The 19494-nt window shown below is 37.5% G+C and overlaps 1 protein-coding gene across 1 annotated transcript in view; it reads left to right on the top strand.

The window, feature by feature from the left end:
• Myo3a (myosin IIIA) overlaps positions 1-19494 on the top strand; it is a 205286-nt gene that overhangs the window by 74983 nt on the left and 110809 nt on the right. The window lies entirely within an intron of this gene.

Below are 19494 nucleotides of genomic sequence, written 5' to 3'. Positions count from 1 at the left end.
TATCACTAATTCGGGAGTTGAGAGAGTGAACAGAAAATAGAAAATAGAGTGAATTCTTGTGTGTTTAGTTATTTAATTCCTATTGTTTAATGCTTACTATATATCAAATACTAGGATTTGAACCCAGGACCTCCTGCTTGCTAGGCAAGTGCTCTGCCACTTGAGCCATGTCCCCAGCCCTTTTTGTTGTTGTTTTTATTTTATTTTTGAGATATGATCTTGCTAACTTTGCCTGGGCTGACTTTGAGTTTGCAATCCTACATTCACCTCCTGAATAGCTGGAATTGCAGGTGTATGCCACTATATCTGGTTTGTATTAGCATTTTATTTATATTATTTAATGTGATTTTCCAACACCTGGAAGGAAAATTTTTTTCTGATACCTATTTTCATAGCTGATTGTAAAAATTAGGAACAAGGCTACACAGGTGATAATGAGTTACTAGAGATTCAAATCTTGATTCCAAAGCCCAATCTTTATTCCTCAGTAAATGGCCTAACAATTGGGGATGGATAATAATCCTTGCCTTCGTGAGTTTATAATCTTGATGCAAGGATGGAGCTAATATACCTTGAGTGAGGAAAAATTAGTGAGTGGAATGAGGTGATTGAAAAGGAGGAAGCAGATGGGAAGTTTACAGGGAAGAAGCATATAGACTCACCCAGACCTGTCTTTGTGCAAAGGCAGTTCAATAGTCTTCCCCATCCCCATCATTCCAAAACATACAATAAGCAAAAAAAAGAGAGTAAACAGAAATTAATGTGGACCCACATTGCATGGGATGTTCAGTATCAAGAACTATGAAGTATATAATATTTTGCCCACTTGTTAGCCAAATTGGCCTACCATAGTTTCCTGAATGCTAACAGAAGGCACAAGACTCCAAGATCAGAGACAAAGGGCTTTATGTTACTCTTCACAAAGCTGGAAGCATGAGTCTTTTGTTTACATTGACTCTCTTTGCCCTGTAAGTCTTAAGGGATGCTGTCGAACTGTCTAGTTGGATACTCTCTATGCAGTGGACTTGCCTCATGGCTACAGAACCCTGAGCTTGGGAAACTAGAGCCTTTTAAAAGGGTTGCTAGCATACCTACCCATATTCTACCCTGCAGGAGACGTTGTCTTTTCCATCCTGGACAGCAAATAAAGCTTCCACCTGTTTTTGTTGTTGTTGTTTTTTGTTTTTGCAGTACTGTGGTTTGAACTCAGGGCCTACACTTTGAGCCACTCCACCAGCCCTTTTATTGTGATGGTTTTTTTGAGATAGGGTCTCACAAACTATTTACCTGGACTGGCTTCTAACCGCGATCCTCCTGATCTCTGCCTCCTGATTAGCTAGGATTACAGGTATGAGCCACCAGTGCCCAGCAAGAGAGTAGTATTTTTAACTTCCAAGACTATTTGCTCTATAAACATCATTAAAAATATAATCTATTGAACAAAAGCTAAGATATGAATAAACATGTGAGACTTAGGAGAATTGTCTCCCATTATTTAAGCATTGTACAAAGGGTTGAACTATACGATATATGGCTTCTAAATTGAGTCGTCTAAGTTCCAGTGATCAAAACTTTTAAAAATTCTTTGCAAGATACTATATATTGGACATTATCTTAGGCTCAATATTTCTGACTCTTAATCACATGATTTGTTCTTGGTTATACTGTTAAAAATTCTGAATATGCTTTTAGTATGACTCATGCCTTGATTATGAAAAATTTTTGGTCATTATTCTTTTTGAATATCAATCTTTCTCATACTTTTTACTTTTTAGACTTGAGTGAATGTTAGGACTCCCTACTTTATCTTCCATTTCTTATAATTTCACTCTCTTGGTTTTTATTCATTTATCAATCTCAGCTACTTTCTGGATGAGTTTTTCAGAATTATTTTACAATTCATCAATTCTTTCTTAGAACTGAACCTCATCTAGAAGTTATGCTATATGTTAATTTTTATCCTTTTGTCCATATCAGTATCTGTATTTTTCATTTCTAGGTTTTCTCATAGCCTTATTTTTTTCTATTTATTCTTTATTCATATATGACTTTTTGTGTCTGGTTTCTTACATAAGGCTTTTTTTGTGTGAATACAATTCCCTTCTTTTTCTCTTTGATCTTAAACATACTTTGTAATAGTCATTCAACAAGCATGAACTGTCCTGATTATTGAGCTCACTTGTACACTTAATATCTGTTTTTTTTCTGAGTTTGAGAATTTTAGGATACTCTCCATCTTGAGTGAGAGTTTTTAGTTTTTCTTTTCTGCATTCCCTTCTATTTTTGCCTTAGTCTGACTTCAAGATTCTCTAGTTGAGAGCCTGTCTGCTTCTCATGAGTTGAAGGATATTGCAGATAGGACTGCTGGGCCAGTAGTAAGTGGACCCCATGTGTCTTCTCTGTCCTGCCATCTCCATCATGTGGCTATATATGAATGGAAGTGTCAACTTACCTTCTGTTCCAGGCAAGGAACTCCTCTATGCACCCTTCCCACCCCATCCCCGTTCTTTCCACCAAGCCTAGGTCAGGGCCTGCACTGGGTGCAAGGTGTTTTTGTTCCTTTACCCTCCAGGCCTCTTCTGCCAGTTTCTGGTCCAGGGTTTTGAGTTATCCTACAGTTTCTGTCCTCTTACCCAGTTGTATCCTGCCAGGTCCACTGTAATACTTATCTTGTTTTAGAGAAAGTTGACTCTTTTTTTTTTTTTTCAGTATTGGGGACTAAATCAGAAGCCTCACACTTGCTAGGTAACAGTTCTGTCACTTGAGCTATACCCTGAGCCCTTTTGTTTTTGAGATAGGTCTCACTAATTTTGCTTGAGTACCCACGAACTTGTGATCCTCCTGCCTCTGCCTCGCACCTCTCGAGTAGCTGAAATTTCAGGTGTGTACCACCATGCGCAGCCCTGTTTTTGTCTTTTTAATTCTATTTTCAAATATCTTTAAATATTTTATTTTTCACAAGTAAATGTTTGCACAGAGTGGAGGTGAGCTTGAATCATGAACCCATAACACCAACCACAGGTCTTCATCCCAGGTGAAAGGAAAAGGGATGGTTTTGCTGCTCTCATCATCTTTGTATTAGTCACAAAATTTGAAACATGTGCAGACAGGAGGAAAGAGGTTGGTATGCCACTGGCTACTTGTTGGTCACAAGCATCTTCTGGAAGATCATACAAAATTACTGGTCACACTTTCTGAGAAATTGATCCTAAATCTGACTGTACTAAATCAATATAGCAAGCTCAAACTTGACATACTTTTTGCATGTGGCATTTATCCTTTGGAATTGAATTGAAGTACACATTTGGCAGGGTAGGGCTTTAAAAAACAGCAAGAAAATGATTTGGCTTTAAGGAAAACCATCCTACTATAAATTAAGTACAAATGAGTGCTTTAAACTTCCTAATGATAGGGAAAGAATATTGGGAAATACCGTGGACCGGATACAAGAACTTATTACTTTAAAGACCTGAATGTAACAAATCACCCTGAACTCTTTCAAATACTCTGATGATGAAGATACATGTGTGTACAGACTACTTTCTGTGATAGACTCCTCAAGTGCAGGTAAATTTGACAGTGTTAGAGAATGCAGACTGAGTCAGGAAAAACTTGAACTCTAAAATATTTTAAGTTTTTCTTTTTGTTTTTTTTGACTATCATATTGTTGTACTGGGGGTACATTGTGACATTTATAAAAGTTTTTATAACATGTAATAGTTGAATTCACCCCTCCACCATTCTTTATCCCTCCTTCCCCCCATTCCTGGAATCCAATATTTTAAAATATTTGATTACCTGATTTTCATAGATAAGTCATTTGTGGTTGAAATGTACTTTTCAGTATTCTTGACTCAAAACTATACAAGACAGCTAAAAAGAAAAGCAAGTTAATGGAAAATATTAGAGGAAACTGAGAGGAAAGCAGAGTGTCAGGGCTAGACATGAAGGAAAGGAAGCAGCAAGCCTCACATCTCCTTCCTCAGGAACTACCTGCTGAGGGGTTGCTACCCACACCCACTCATGCTGCACTTTCTGCAGCAGTTGTGGGTTCTCAAATGCCAAATAATATTGGCAAACTGATTTTGAGCTTGGCGTCACTCCTCTGAGATTCTAAATTCCATATTGGACCATCTGATCCTCCATGCTTAGGTCCCAGGCCCATGAACTATGTGAAGGCATGTGGTGAAATTTACTTCCAGCTTCTTAGTAAGCAGCAGAGTCCTACCTCCCAGACATTTTGGAATTTCTCCCCATATTAGGAAGATATTTTGAGCTGTTGAAACAGTGAATGGATACCCATTAAGTGGAATATTTAAGCAGGTTCCTAAAATCCATTTTTTACATATCTTGAACCTTGACCTAAAAATATTTTTTAAGCTGTGATTTCCATTTCTTAGGAATATCTAGCCCAGCATCTACTCAAATGATACAAATTCAAAATTAAAATTTCTTTTCATGGTAGTTATATTTATTAATGTTATTTTAATTTTTAATGCTTATATACAAATAAAAATAACTTAATATTTTACTTGATACCCTCTCTGTAGTAGTGGTGATTAACATTGATATGTATGTCATTATGTTTTGCATATAATTTCACAAAAGCAAAAGGGAAAGCTTACAAGGATTTAGTTATTTAAACATAGATGTTTCTTAGACCCAAAATACTGACTGTATTTCTTGCACTGTCACAGTCTTCCTTCTTGATCTATATATGTGGTTTGCAAGGTAAAATTTAAGGCAATTTTGAGACATGTCTCAAAGGATTAACAAAAGAAAGATGAACTAAAAAGGTTTTCAACCATTTAGTGTTAAAAGTGCCTGGTTCAAGCTGTCAAGTGCTTATTAGATGTGGGAATTTATGCAGCGTAAATTCACTCAAATAGGATTTTAATTTTACAAAACAGAACAATGAGGGGAAAAAACAGAAAAATCAATAGGAAGTAATAAAAGGGCCTTTCAGTGTGATACAATGCATGACTCCATTTCACTTTCTATTTTCTAGGTGAGATAATTTTTCTCTAATGGCTTTGACTATGTCCTGGTGAGAATTATTCACCCTCTGGAACATTTACCCCCTTTCTTTAGCATATGGGGCTTTCTAAATGCTACCCAGTGGCTCTTTTAACAGCCACCTTTCCAATTTCCATCTCTATGTGAATGTTTCAAAGAAACTTCAAACTCAGCATCTCTAAAATTGAACTTAGGGTACTCTACCTTAAATTAGTTCATTGTTCTTTTTCTTAATAATGACAAAACCAACTGGGTGCCATGGCTCATGCCTATAATCCTAGCTACTCAGGAGGTGGAAATCAGGAGATCGAGAGGTTCAAGACCAGCCTAGGGAAAGAATTTGCAAGATCCCATCTCAACCAATAAAAAGTGGGGCATGGTGGTGCACACCTGTCATCCCAACTAGGAGGGAAGCATGAATAGGAGGATCACAGTCCAGACCAGCCAGGGCATAAACGTGAAACCCTATCCCCAAAATAACTAAAAAAAAAAAGGGTCAGGGATTGGCTCAACTGGTACAGTGCCTGCCTAGCAAGTGCAAGGCCCTGAGTGCAAACCCCAGTACCACCAAAATAATAATAATTTTAATGCTAATTAATAATAATAGCACCACTAATCCCATTATTGCAACCAAAATCTAGGGATTTGTCTTGACATTCTCCTGTCTGCTACTTCCCGCTTTTAGTCCAAAACAAGACTGAATTTCTTAGACCCCTCCCCCATTTAAACCAATGCCAATTATAATACTATCTTTGCTGCCATAAATCATGGATTGAGATGACATCCCTGTTGTTTCAATGTTTATTAAAGCCATTGTGTAAAGCTTTAGATAAAGACTTTACACAGAGGCCTAACAGTTGAAGTCTTTATAGTGTGTACTCAGGGGCTTACTTTTTAGTAAAAGGAATAAGACAAGCATGTAAATAACATTATACAAAGTAGGGCATTTCAGTCCCATAAAAGACATACAAATAATATCTTGGGATAGTTCAGAAGAAGTAGAATATTCTTGTTAGCAGAAACAAGAGAGTTTTAAATTGGCTCTGCAAGGGATAAACTGGACTTAATCCGGTGAAAATAGTTACCAAGAGATGAACATTATTAGTGAGAAAAAAAACAGTCTGAGCAAAATGATGACGGAAAGGCAATAAGCTCATAGAAAGACAAGCATTTGATCAAAGTTATAAGGGGAAAGCTCCAAAATAGGATTGGAGAACCAGGCAGAGTCCAGACCATGGAAAGCATTGAAATTCAGAGGTATTGCCTGTATTCTTCACAGCAGAGAGAAGTAACCCATCCCAGCTCCCAAGCAACCTGTGCTGTACCGGGCACCAGCCTTTTGTTGGTTCTAAAAGTAAATTGTAGATACACCAACACAGAATGCAGCAATAATTTTGGATGCATTTTGCTTGTCCCTAATATGACCTTTTTTCCATTATCTTTCTTCCTGATTTTAAACCTGTCATTTTTGGACATAGGGGAAATTGTTCCCCACTATGTTTAATTATCATCTAACTCCAAACATATTTGACTTGTCCTTCCATCTGTCATTACAAACCATCCTGAGTGTCAGCCTTCATTACAAACACTTGAATCCCAACCCTTGGCTTGGCCTACTAGGGTGACAGCTCTTCCCTCTACAGCAGTCCATCAAAGCTATGGACCCACACACGAGTATTTCTCTTTACTCAGCTCAGTGTGTATCAACTCTAATGGCTCTAAAAATGGGTAAGATCTGTAGTTATCTCCAGTTAAAAAACAGAAAAAAGAGTTTTGGAAACAAGATCGTCAGATAGGAATCTATGCTAAATCCACCGATTGCAGTGGTAGCTCTATCACTAAACTCCATGGTGGTTCCTTGATATGACCAGATCTAGTAGCTAGTCTAGAAAAAAAAGAAAAGAAAAGGAGCAACAGATCCCATAAGGCTAATTCTAATATTAATGAAGGGTAATGATGACTCTTGAGTGCTGAAAGGATGATGAATTGGCTTCAAACTTGGCTGGGTATCTAGTAAGCTGTGGTAAGCAAGGAAGCTAGTGGCTAGGGTTTGGATATTTTGGGATGAGAAATCTGTTGACATTTATTACTATGTGTGAGTTTTCTTAAATTGTCTGGGGTGCATATGTATATGTGTTTGCATTTATGTATGTGTGCTTATCTTTTAAGTAATAATTTATTTTAGAAGAGTCCAACCTTATTGTGGCTAAAGGAACTGCCCTTGTAAGTGCAAGAAGGAAAGATATTATAAAGACAAACACAGGAAGGAAGCTGCAGATGAAACTGAGGAGAATATAGCAAGGGCCCCTCTAGAACCAAGAAATTTGGAAAGGAAATGATAACATCCTTTCACCCCTTGAAATATCCCCTTGTGCCTCTACTAACTATATCCCCACCCAGAAAAGTTCCCGGAATAAGTAACTTTTAAACAGGATTAGGATGTTGAGTAAGTACTCCCTGGAGAAGGCCATTATGAGTACCTGTGCTCTTAAGTAGCACAAAGTGAAGGAATTCAAATAAACAGAAAGAGGAAGTGACTGATACATACAAAAAGCTGTACATACAGACATTCGAAGAGTAATTTATATTAATGTTTCAAAACAAATCAGACTGAAGAGCCAGCATTTTCATACAATCTGCCATCTATGTTGAATCATATAATGGGAAACTGAGACCAAAGGGGGTGGATGGAGACCAGGCTTGTCCAGCAATGTCCTGCTGCAGAAGAGCTGCCACCAGCAACTAGTTGCCACCCTAACACCTAGTTCATCTCCTATCTATATTACTTAACCCTTTTTTTTCTCCAAAGAATAACCGTAGAGTCATAGATTGTCTTTGCTGGAAGGAACTTTTAATGTGGCTCCTTGTTTTAGGGATCAGAAAGCTAAAGAAATTGAATCCTGACACAATAGTCCATTAATCATCAGCTTGGGCCCATAACTCAAATACAACTTTCAGACCAACACTTAACAAGTTTCTGTATTTCCTGCTAGTAATAGAAGTTAGCAATCATGAAACAGATGATGTGGAGTGTTTTTGTTACGGTTTTTGCTTGACTTTTTTGAACTTACTTAGAAGGGGAATTTGAGCTTAAATATTAGCCTGTGTCTCTGATACACAACAATTGGAGCTTGCATTACCGAGTAGGAAATTCCTATGAGGAAAGAATCTTTACTCATGTTTTACCTTAAACTTTCTTTTTAATGAATTGTATAAATTGTAGAAACAACTAAATTTTGAAGAGCCAGCCATCTAATTTACAATATGCTTGACACGTTTAGGATGTAATCCTTTAGGAACAAGTCTTAAATGGTGGTTGACATGGGCATTGATTATCACGAACACGGTGAGCTTTTCATTTCTTTTGAAAAGAGTGCCTCATCTCTGTCATTAAAAGGGTTTGCATGAATTGAAGCTAAATGAACCAATATTTTTCGCTTTTACTAACGTTTATAAGGTTAGACTCATTTTGACTCAATTCTAGGCTGTATCTACCTTCCCCTTGCTCTGAAGGATAAGGTTAGCACAGCTATACTTCCTTCTCCCACCTTCATTATCCCCTGTCATCATCACACACATCATCATATCACACACATTCTCTTGGTTTAACATTCTTCATCCTTCTCTTACCATAATTTGTAGGGGTTTATTGTCTTTTCTGTATTTAAATTAATTCAATGCTCACCAGACTCTGTTTTTTTTTAATATTACCTCTCCTTTTCTGAGTTCTTTAATTTTTTCTTTTTTTTTTTTTTTGCAGTACTGGGGCTTGAACTCAGGGCCTTCACTTTGAGCCACTCTACCAGCCCTTTTTGTGATGAGTATTTTCAAGATAGGGTCTCATGAATTATTTGCCTGGGCTGGCTTCGAACCATGATCCTCCTGATCTCTGCCTCCTGAGTAGCTACAATTATAGGTGTGAGCCACCAGTGCCTGGCTCTTTAATCATTCTTATGGGTAGCTACATGTATTATCTCAGGTTTTTTTCTAAAATGCCTCAAACCCTGTATGCTTGAGTTGGAATCTCAGATAATTAGGTAAAAGATAATTAGGTTAACATTTCTTTTCCTCAAATAGTACAAACATTGCTTCATGTCTCTTTGGCTGTGTGTATTGCCCTTGAGTGAACCAAGGCAGTTCGATCTCTCCTTGAGCATGACTGGTTTTTGCTGCAAGGAAGTTCGTAAGGTTTTCACTAAGTTTCCAAACCTGTCTTACTATCTGTTTTTGTTTGTCAGTTCTACTTGCCCTGTGGTGTGCTAGCTGTTACAGCTCAAGAGAACCAACTGGACCTTTGTTCTTTTGTCTTTAATTGCATCTGGTTAAGCCATGCACCTTACCAGGTCTGTGAATTCTGTCATGTTTATTCTATATCTTGATGCTCTTCTGTCATTGTTTTATTTTCTTCATTGCTTTTCTGAATCCAACAGCTCAGTTTTCATCTCTTTCTGTTGTCTTATTTCTTCATTAAAGTTTTGCACTTCTCTTTGAAGACTTCTGCTTTTTAAATGAGAGATCACATTGGAGATGTCTTTGAGATGTGAAGAACGTTTTATCTGAACATTTTTCATGATTGTTTCCCACAGTATTTATTTTCCATCTTCCTCTACTTATACTCCTAACTCTTCCTCCTCCTATTCTTTTTTATCATTAAAATTGGGATAATGATATATTTCTTCTAAATTGGCATTGGAACAGCCATGTTCTAGCAAAAAAAAATAGAAAATATTAGGTTATATTGATTCTCTTGAACACCCGTTCATTCATCAAATCTATATTTTCTTTGCCCTCAACCTTCTCCCCTTAGTTGTGAACCTTGAAGAAAGCAGTGTACAGAGACCCTGAGCTGGCCATGCAAACTGTACTCTCTATAGCTCACAGTGAAATTCCACAGTAACAGTCCTTTTTTTCCTCCCTTTGTCCTGCTCCCCAAGCTGCTGGCTACACCTGTATTGGAAGAGCAGGTGATAGGTCACTGACCCCTTGTTTTCCCACATGCTGCACTGGCTGTCATCAGGGCGTTTCCCACTCCTTTCCCCGTATTCCACCTGTGCCACTGGCACTGGTAGCTTCAAGTAAAGCTTCATTGAATAGAATCCTCCCTAAAGTTTTACTGAAAGAAGTTTAGTAAAATTAGCTGCCAGTTGACCTCTAAGGAGTTATGTGGTTCTCAACTTCTGCCCTCATTTTAACACAGATTTCACGGTATGTGATAAACTTGATGTTTTCTATACTGTGACTTAGAGTATTACCATTTCTGTTTGCATTAAACAAAGAAGTTTTTCTCTCCTTTCCATTCTTTTGTTGTTTAGTGAGTTTGAAGGGACGGAAACAATTGCTTTAGTCTGTGAACTATACCCTGAAGTAACTCTTGCTCTGCTTCTGTTTAAAACCGGACAGGGTGTGGTAGACTACAGATGGTCACAGTACTTTTGAATCCTCTCGTCAAATCGGTGTGGATGCAATACATAGTGATGGAGTCTTTGTTGCCTGCTCTTGCACCTGCCATTTTCTATGACTTCTTCAGCTAATTGATTTTAGCTAAAAATAATGCTATGATGTTTGGAGCCCAGTCCATTTTGTTCTCTGGAACTCTGTCTCTGAGAGCCTTGAACTGCCATGAAAGGAGTATAGTCAGCCATGAGACCATGCAGAGACACTTGACCAACAGTCCTAGGTGGATACAGCCCCATCCCCACCAAAGGCCAACTATGTGAATGAAATCCTCCTGGCTCCTCTAGATAGTCTGTATATGAGTCAAATGCCAGTAAGTCACCTTAGCTGACACCACCTGGAGTAGAAGAATAAGATCACTGTGAGTCTTACCCGAATCCTCACTCATAAAATGGTGGAACGTAATAAACTGACTGTTGTATTAAGCTATGGTGCATGACCAGAATAAAAAGACACGAATGTCATTTACACCACCAATATGTATATTGGTCATAGTAGACACCATTCACATTGTGTTCCATAGGAATGCCATCACACCAGACCACATAAATAGGACATCAGTGCTACCCCCTGGAGTTGTGCAATGGGGATGTGTGGGAGTCTGGGATATTTTTGAAAACATTTGCTTTACAGTCCAAATAGATTTATCATCTGTGATATTAGCTATATAAACATAATTTCAGCACAAGTAGAGAATTTGATAAAATAAAAAACTGTCCCTACTTCATTGCTTATGACCTGAGCTCTCATTTAGCCTGAGAGATTTTGTCTCCTAAGCACTTCCATGTAAGACTGCATTCACATAAAATTCATTCAAGGATGAAATTCTATCATGCTTCCTCTAAAGTTCACATCAACTAACAGACTCCTTATTCCTTTCATATCTTCAGCATTATTTAATGGAAAACTGTTTTTCTTCTTACTTAGTATTAAAGTATGCTAACTACAAATAGGGAAATTTAAATATTATCAGATATTATGACCATGTTATAATTTCTGAAAGTTTATATTAGATTCCCAAATTTCTATAATATTAATGTTTCTAGTGTTCTAGAAATGATTATTTTACTATTGTTATTACCCATTTTTAGCTACATTAAGTTGACACAATTCTTCACATTTTTTAAAAAATATTTTATTTAAAGTGGCTCCTGAAAAATCATTATATTTGATTTCATGGTATAAAGTAACATGGATCCAACAAATGTGTGCGTGTGTGTGTGTGTGTGTGTCTGTGTGTACACATTTGTATGTGCATACTTCCATAGGAGAAATAAAACATTTTACTAAAAATAGAGCAAATTTCTTGAAAAATTCTGGATGCACATATTTTTGCCTTCTGTCATAAAGGCATTGACTGATTACAATAATTTATTATCGAGAAAACACAAACACACAAACACAACCCAAGGCATTATCAAAACCTTAAACTACACTATTATTAAGGTTGCAAGAAACATTGCATTATTGCCTTCCTGAGTTTCTTGTTTCAAATTATCAATGGCCTGTGACTTTTCTGAATCCATTTTGCAGTTGCCATAAGAAAAGACACATTTGCATAGGATTAATTTTTTGTTGAATTCTGCAACAGCAAGCAGAATACAGCAGAGTATGTATAATAATTTTTTGGTAAGGGAGGAGAAATGAAACAAGATGCATCATGGGTTGAATAGATCAGAACAATGGTTTTCCCTGAGTGTCATTACATTTCTAATTCTCTGAATACACTTTTCACATCAGCTCAAATAGCCTTATTTTAAAAAAAGAAAAATCTATTGATAATAGCCTACTGAGCATTTTTATGCTTTAAATAAATAGATAAAAGCTTAACCATTTTCTGGCAGAGAAAGGGAGCAAAATATTTTTTAAGGACAGTAGTCAAGGTTTAAAGCAGAGTGTTTGAATCTTTGAGTAGAATTCAAAATGACATGCCCTCATTCCTTACTGCCAGCCATGTAAAGCTTTATCGCTGGCTGTTCAGCTGCTCTAATCTTGTTTACCTCACAATTTATTTTCTTAATCTCTGGAAAAAAAAATAAAGAAAACAGAAAAAAAAGTGCTGCATTTAGCAGAATTTTTAGTTTTGAAGAATTCTGATTCACTTTGAAGTTAGAGATAATACATTTATATAAATACAGCTGGGTTTTATTTTTAAGTGAAAAATCTGAAGTCATAATTCACAATGTTATATCAAAAAAAAAAGAAAAGAAAGAAAGAGAAATAAGTAAATACCCCATAACAATTCCAGTTTTGGGAACAGAAATTGAAATAGAATACTATTGGTTCATGGTTGATTCTTACATAGATTTGAAAATACCATGTTTCCCTTTAAGATATTATATATTTTTTAAATTATATGTATGTCTGTGTATATATATACATATATATGCATATCAGTCATATATATCTTAAAAGAGAGTTTTTTTTTATTCATATGTGCATACAAGGCTTGGGTCATTTCTCCCCCCTGCCCCCACCCCCTCCCTTACCACCCACTCCGCCCCCTCCCTCTCCCTCCTACCCCCTCAATACCCAGCAGAAACTATTTTGCCCTTATTTCTAATTTTGTTGTAGAGAGAGACCAGGAACTAGAGAAAAGGTGAGATCAAAAAGAATTAACCTAGAAGGTAACACCCACACACAGGAAATCAATGTGAGTCAATGCCCTGTATAGCTATCCTTATCTCAACCAGCAAAAACCCTTGTTCCTTCCTATTATGGCTTATACTCTCTCTACAACAAAGAGAGATTTTTTTAAAGGTGGTATACACCAGAACACAGTTGTGTACAAATGGAAGAAATGGTTGATGATAGATACAAGAGAAAAGCATTATAGCAGTATGAGTTCTGGAGAAAGCAAGTATACTAGTAGAAAAGTTGACTTTTGCTCAAAGCAGGGACAGTTCCTCCATTAGAACCAGAAAGGAGACAGAGAATCAGTTGATAATAAAGACATAATTCTACTTGTTTATAATTATTTAATGAAGTGTGTCATCAGCTGAGAGTTCCAGTACAGGTGGTCACCTACCTCCATATACGTTTCCAGCCCCATCTTTCTTTGCAGCATTGATGCAAGTGTTTTAAGAATATATATTTATCTCTACACTCCAAATTAAAACATACCTTAAAGAAGTATATGTAAAAGGGGAAGGGCTCTGGGAATAAAGAGGACAATTAAAATTTTAATGGGACCTGAGTGACTGTGACATTTGTCCCTCTAGTTTTTCTGGTGATCTGGCTGGTTGAGCTGGAGAGTTCTTTTTCTCCACCATCATTTTGAAATAGCACACCTGGCCAAAAAGGTCAAACTGCTGATAAATAAAAACTACTTTTCACAACAGTGAGAGCCTGTACTCCTATGGATACTACTAATTGCCTTTGTTACTGAAATTTAAAGATGAATAAGGAAGTGAAGACAAAAACATGAGATTTATGTATAACGAAATATTGTTATTCTATCCCAGTGGCTCCCGAATCACCTTAGGTGGTAGGAGCTTGCTCTTTACAAGAGTATTTTCAACCAAAGTCAAAGCAAATAAAGCTGTTCCATTACAATAGTACAACAAAATACTAAGGATAGAAATTTAACATCAGGCAGCAATAGTAGTTTCTTTTCCAGTGTGTAGAACTGAAATATAAGTGAAGCCATAATAATCACCCCTAAGGGTATTTGTGACCTTTGACAATACAGGAAGAAAATATTTATAGTCTGAAACTGTGTTTCTCCAGTATTACAGAGTAAATGGAAAATGTAATCTACTTAACAGGCTGTACTTTTCACAAGAGGACAAAAATTTTACAGAAGGATTCTTACTTTGCTTCCCCCAAGTCTTACAGAGAGTAAACATTTAATAAAGTAACAAGAATGTCAACCAATTCAATGAAATGAGAGCTAAAAGAAAATACTAAAATATATATACTTTTTCTTTGAGCATCTTAATTGTTTATAACCAGGGTTTAAAAATGGAAATATATTTTCTTTGTCCCATGGTAGATAAACATTTACTAAAAGCAAAATATTCACTCCTTTACCCAGTAAGTATATATTTTTAATTATCATTTTATTATTTTTTAAATTATTTTGGACATCCACCATTTGCAAGTATCTGGTCTAGTTGGCAGAGTGGCTTAAGTGGTAGAGCACCTGCCTCGCAAGCATGAAGTCTTGCCTTCAAACCCCAATACCGCCAAAAAAAAAAGGAAAAAGAAAACAGAATTTGGCCTAGGAGAATGAGATATATCAGGTAGCAGATTAAAACAAAACAAGCCTGTTCTCCAATGGCTTTCATACCTGTGGAAAGACTCAGACAACACGTAGAATAAACTATCAAGATAAAGAGTGTATGCATTACTTAACTTCTCTCATCATTGTAATTAAATACCTAACATAAATAACTTAGGGAAGGAAAGATATGTTTTGGCTCACAGTTCCAGAGAGTTCAGTCTAGGTCTCTTGGCATCCCTGGGTTTGGGCAGACTGTCATGCTGGCGGGAGCATGTGTTGGAGCAGCTCTCATTATGTTGGAGAAACAGAGAAACAGGAAACAGAGAACAGGAACAGCGAGGGGACAGGGCAAGATTAGCGCCCATGGACACACCTCTAATGACCTACTTCCTCCAACCAGGCCCCCACCTTCCACAGTTCCACCACTTCCCATCAATCTATTCAGAGTTTGACTCTATCTGTGGATTAAACCATTTATGAAGGTAGAGCTCTCATGATCCAGTCACTTCCCAAATGCCCATCGCTGGCACCTAGACCTCCATAAATGAGCATATTTCATATACCAACCATAGCAATGTATTGGATAGTGATGCATACTAAAGAAAAATGCAACCTGTTGTTGGGGGGATGAAATTCCAATGTTAAGAACAGTCAACTCAGACCTCATGACCTAGGGTCAAATATTGTGGCTCTCCATCTGGACAGAGAGGGGTCAGGGCCAACCTTCTGAAGCAAGAGGTGGTGAGTTCGAGAGGCATTGCCAGGAGACAACTCCTATGCTAGAGAGGAGTAATCAGGAGCAGTGCTAAAGAGAAAAAGTGAGAAGAATAGTGGGGTGGGGAGGGGGACAGACATGGGACCTTACACTGAGTAACCCAGGGATGTTACTGAGCAGAGGGGTTGCATTTCTGACATACTTTTAAAAGATCATTCTTGCTATTTAAAGTAATCTGGGAAAGAAAGAATGATGACTAAAAATCAGGCTAGCAGCAATGAAAGTTTTGCCTCAGAAATAGAAGTTTAAGTTTTATTAAATACTCTGTTTAGGAGTTAGAAAGAGAACAGAATACTGTGGAATTGTAAGGAAGTCCCTTTTTCATCTATATACAGCCAACAGTCCAACGTGGACTTTTAAACCTACTTTACACATGCTCCAGGTTCCCTTGCTTTCCTGCTTGTTTTTCATTTGCCTTTCCAGATTGTGGTTGCCTGAATAATGTTCCCCAGAGGTACCTAGTTCTAATCCCCAGAACCTGTGAATGTCTCTTTGCTTGGCAAAATAGTCTGTGCACATGAGATTAAATGAAGGATCCTGAGATGGGGAAGTTATCCTTGATTAGCTGGTAGACCCTACATGTGCTTTTATGAGTCCTCTTAAAAGTAAAACAAGAAAGTCAATGAGGGAGAAAGCCATCAGAAGATGGAAGCAGCAATTAAGGTGATGTGCCCACCACCCAAGAATGCCTGCCATCCCCAGAAGCTGGAAACCACAAGGAAATAATTCCCTCCTAGAGCCTCCAGAAGAAACCAGCCCATCGGTGGCCCAGTAAGATTGATTTTGGACTTCTGGGCTCCAGGACTGCAAGAGAAAAATAAGTTTGTTGTTTTGAGCTGTTAGATTTGTGACAAAATTTATTACAGGAATAGCAGGAAACTAACACATTGATCCACTACCCACCACTTCATTCTGCCCCAAATGCCAACTGTGGTGCACTTTACCAACCAGTCACCAGCAGATGGAGATAACAGCAGCACCTGTCAGCATTGTTCACCTAGAACTACAGCCCTTTCTTGGCTTTGGAAAACACTTCCATTTACAATGTGAAGGCCTAGGATGCAAATGACTACTGCAAGGGGAGCTCTGCTAGCTCCTGTTGGTTTCCCTTATCACTGCCCACACTTAGAAAAACACAGCTTCTGTAAAAATTCTATTCATCCAGTTTCCAGTCCAACATCTAAGGAATTTGGAGGTCATTACTCCATCCTAACAACCTATAAAAACTGAAACATCAACAAGTCTTCTTGGATCCATCAGAGAAGTAAGGTTACAAGGCAAACTGCTGCCTGCAGACTTGAAGTAGAAAGTAATTTTAGGTAGACAAATTTCAATTTACTGGAGCAGAAACCTCCAAAACAGATTAATATGGTGCAAATAATGTATACAGATATATGTAAATGCAAAAGTGATACTTGCTGAAAATGTTCCAGGAATCCGGGGCAGGGGAGTTAAAGAGAGCAGTTGGAGGGGGTGAATTCAAGAATGACATATTTAATACATTTTAAGAATCTTTGTAAATGCTATAGTGTACCCTCCACTCAGCACAACAATAATAATTTTTTTTAAAAAAAAAGCCCTCGAAAACAGTTCAGGAAAACCTGAACTGTAATTGATGAATTGCTGGAGACTCTGTGTGGATAAGTCTGAGAGTTAAAATCAACAGACGATCCCAGCCATGGAGAGACCCACACTTTTGTGAGTTTCACCTCTAGAAGATCAGCCAGGTTCTCACAGAGAATATCAGGAGGGAAAAATTCCCCTCATGTTTACATCAAGAAACAGAAAAAGGAAACATTTTTTAAACATTCCAGAACAGTTTTTTGTGCTTAACAAGGCCTGCTGTCAGAAAAAAAACTGCTTTACGAAGGTTTCAACTAATAGGGCTTTTTCCAGAACCTAATCAATTTAGGGAAAGAGAAATAATCCAACCCCAGCCCTCTCCAACCACTCTGTCCCACCACAGAGGGAGGATTTAGAAGCCCTTGTCGAGTTTACAGTCTGGAGGTTCTGTTTCATTAAAAACCTGAGACATCATCAAAGTATAAGGTGTTTCCTCTCTTCCAAGTCTTACCACCACATCAGTAAAGGCCAATTTACTGGTGCTCCTTTTAGCCAGTGCATCATGTCTGGCTGTCAAGAAAACAAAATTACAATTCAAACCAAAAAGGAAAATATATGCAACACAGTTTAAAGAAACAGAGCAAATATCAGAACCAGACTCAAATATGGCAGGCTTGTTAGAATTGCCAAACTAGGAATTTACAGCATTGAAGCCCACATTAGAAAGGATCTAAAATCAGTAATCTAAGCTTCCACCTTAGGAAACTAGAAAAAGAAGAGCAAATTAATTCCAAAGTATGCAGGAGAAAAGAAATGATAAAATGAAAGTAGAAATTAAGGCATTTGAAAGTGAAATGGCCTATTTATTGTCCTGTATAACTGCTGTTTTAAAATTTCATCATACTCAGTTTCTGAATATTATTGATCTGTTTATTGATCTACTCGAAACTCTCTCCTCTGTAACTCCACCTGTCTCACTCACTGTGACTAGCCTCAGTCATCTGCACCTCGGTCAGTGGCACCACTGGCTCCTCATTGGATATGGAGAGTTGAGAAGGGTTAAGGAGGGTTAAAAGAACATCACTGGGTGATGGAGTGGGTATGGGCGATGAGAGAGCTGGAGAGTTAAATATGTCGTAGTGTCAGCCAGTGAAATAGGAAATGCTGGAGGAGTTTCAGGTTTTGTAAGAAGAGATCATACTTTGCTTCTGGATATTTGGAACTTAAATGCATTTAAGACACTTGTGATTTTCAATAATCACGCCCTCCCTTGACCCAGTGTCCTCTGTCCTGCCTCTTGCACTCTAACTTTCTACCTTTTGGCCATAGCACATCATTTCTGTCCCTGGGACACTCACCCTGCAGTTGTCCATTTACGCATACTATTCTGTTCAAGTGAATCATTCATCAGTCACCACCCCACATGCAAAAAATGTTCTGCTCCTACTGAATCCTGCTCCTACTGAAACATCAAGATGAAAAGTGAAATCTACTAAGAACCATACCCAGCTCACCAAAATAGAATTAATTATCCCCTCCTTGCTATTTCTATAACATTTTATGTATTATTCAGTTTTGGAACTTTCCATATACCTTGTATTGTTTTAATTTGTGTTTATATCTCCCACTAAACTGAAACTCATTGAATGAAGGGTCTAAATTGTACTCCACTACAATAACCCCACAATATTAGGCAATGCCTGGAACATAGTGAAGTCTCAATAAATATGGGTTGGGTTGAAGTGCACACCTACATTTGAATTAAAACAACATTGATTTTAAGTCATTCTAAAGAAAATTCCAAAATCTGTAGCTATCACTTTTGATAAATGTAGCTTTTAAAAAAAATCATAATTTGTTTCTGGGTGCTGTGGCTCACAAACGTAATCCTCAATACTTGGAAGGTCGAGATCAGGATGATCACAGCAGGGGCGTGACTCAAGTGGGACAGCTGCTGTCTAACCAGGGTGAGGCCCTGAGTTCAAATCTCAGTACCACCCCCCCCCAAGAAAAAATTCTTTTCTTACAATTCTACTATATGATATTTGGCAGGTAGCTAAATCTGACAAATCAATTTATACATATTTAAAAAAAACAATATAGATATTTAATGATATATAAAAATTATAGAAACATTTAGATGTTCTTGTGAAAACTCTAGGGATACTTACTCATTTTAAGAAATACCCAATTCAGGACTGGCGGAGTGGCTCAAGTGGTAAGAGCATGTGCCTAGCAAGCATAAGGCCCTGAGTTCAAACCCCAGTGTCTCCAAAAAAAAAAGAAAGAAATACCCAATTTACACTAAGAAAAATCATCATTCAGAGATTTTTTTTTTCTACTCAAACAAACCTGAAAACATTCAGTTTGTTTCAGGCAAACATGAGTATCATGTTAGGGTAATAGTAAAGATTCAAACCAGCAGTTGTCTTTTACAGCTTTGTATCCAGACACAGGAAGA

This window comes from Castor canadensis, chromosome 15 (assembly GCF_047511655.1).
Source record: "Castor canadensis chromosome 15, mCasCan1.hap1v2, whole genome shotgun sequence".
In the NCBI taxonomy this organism is placed as follows: domain Eukaryota; kingdom Metazoa; phylum Chordata; class Mammalia; order Rodentia; family Castoridae; genus Castor; species Castor canadensis.
The sequence above is the reverse complement of the archived record's forward strand: the minus strand, read 5'-3'. Positions and strand labels throughout refer to the sequence as shown.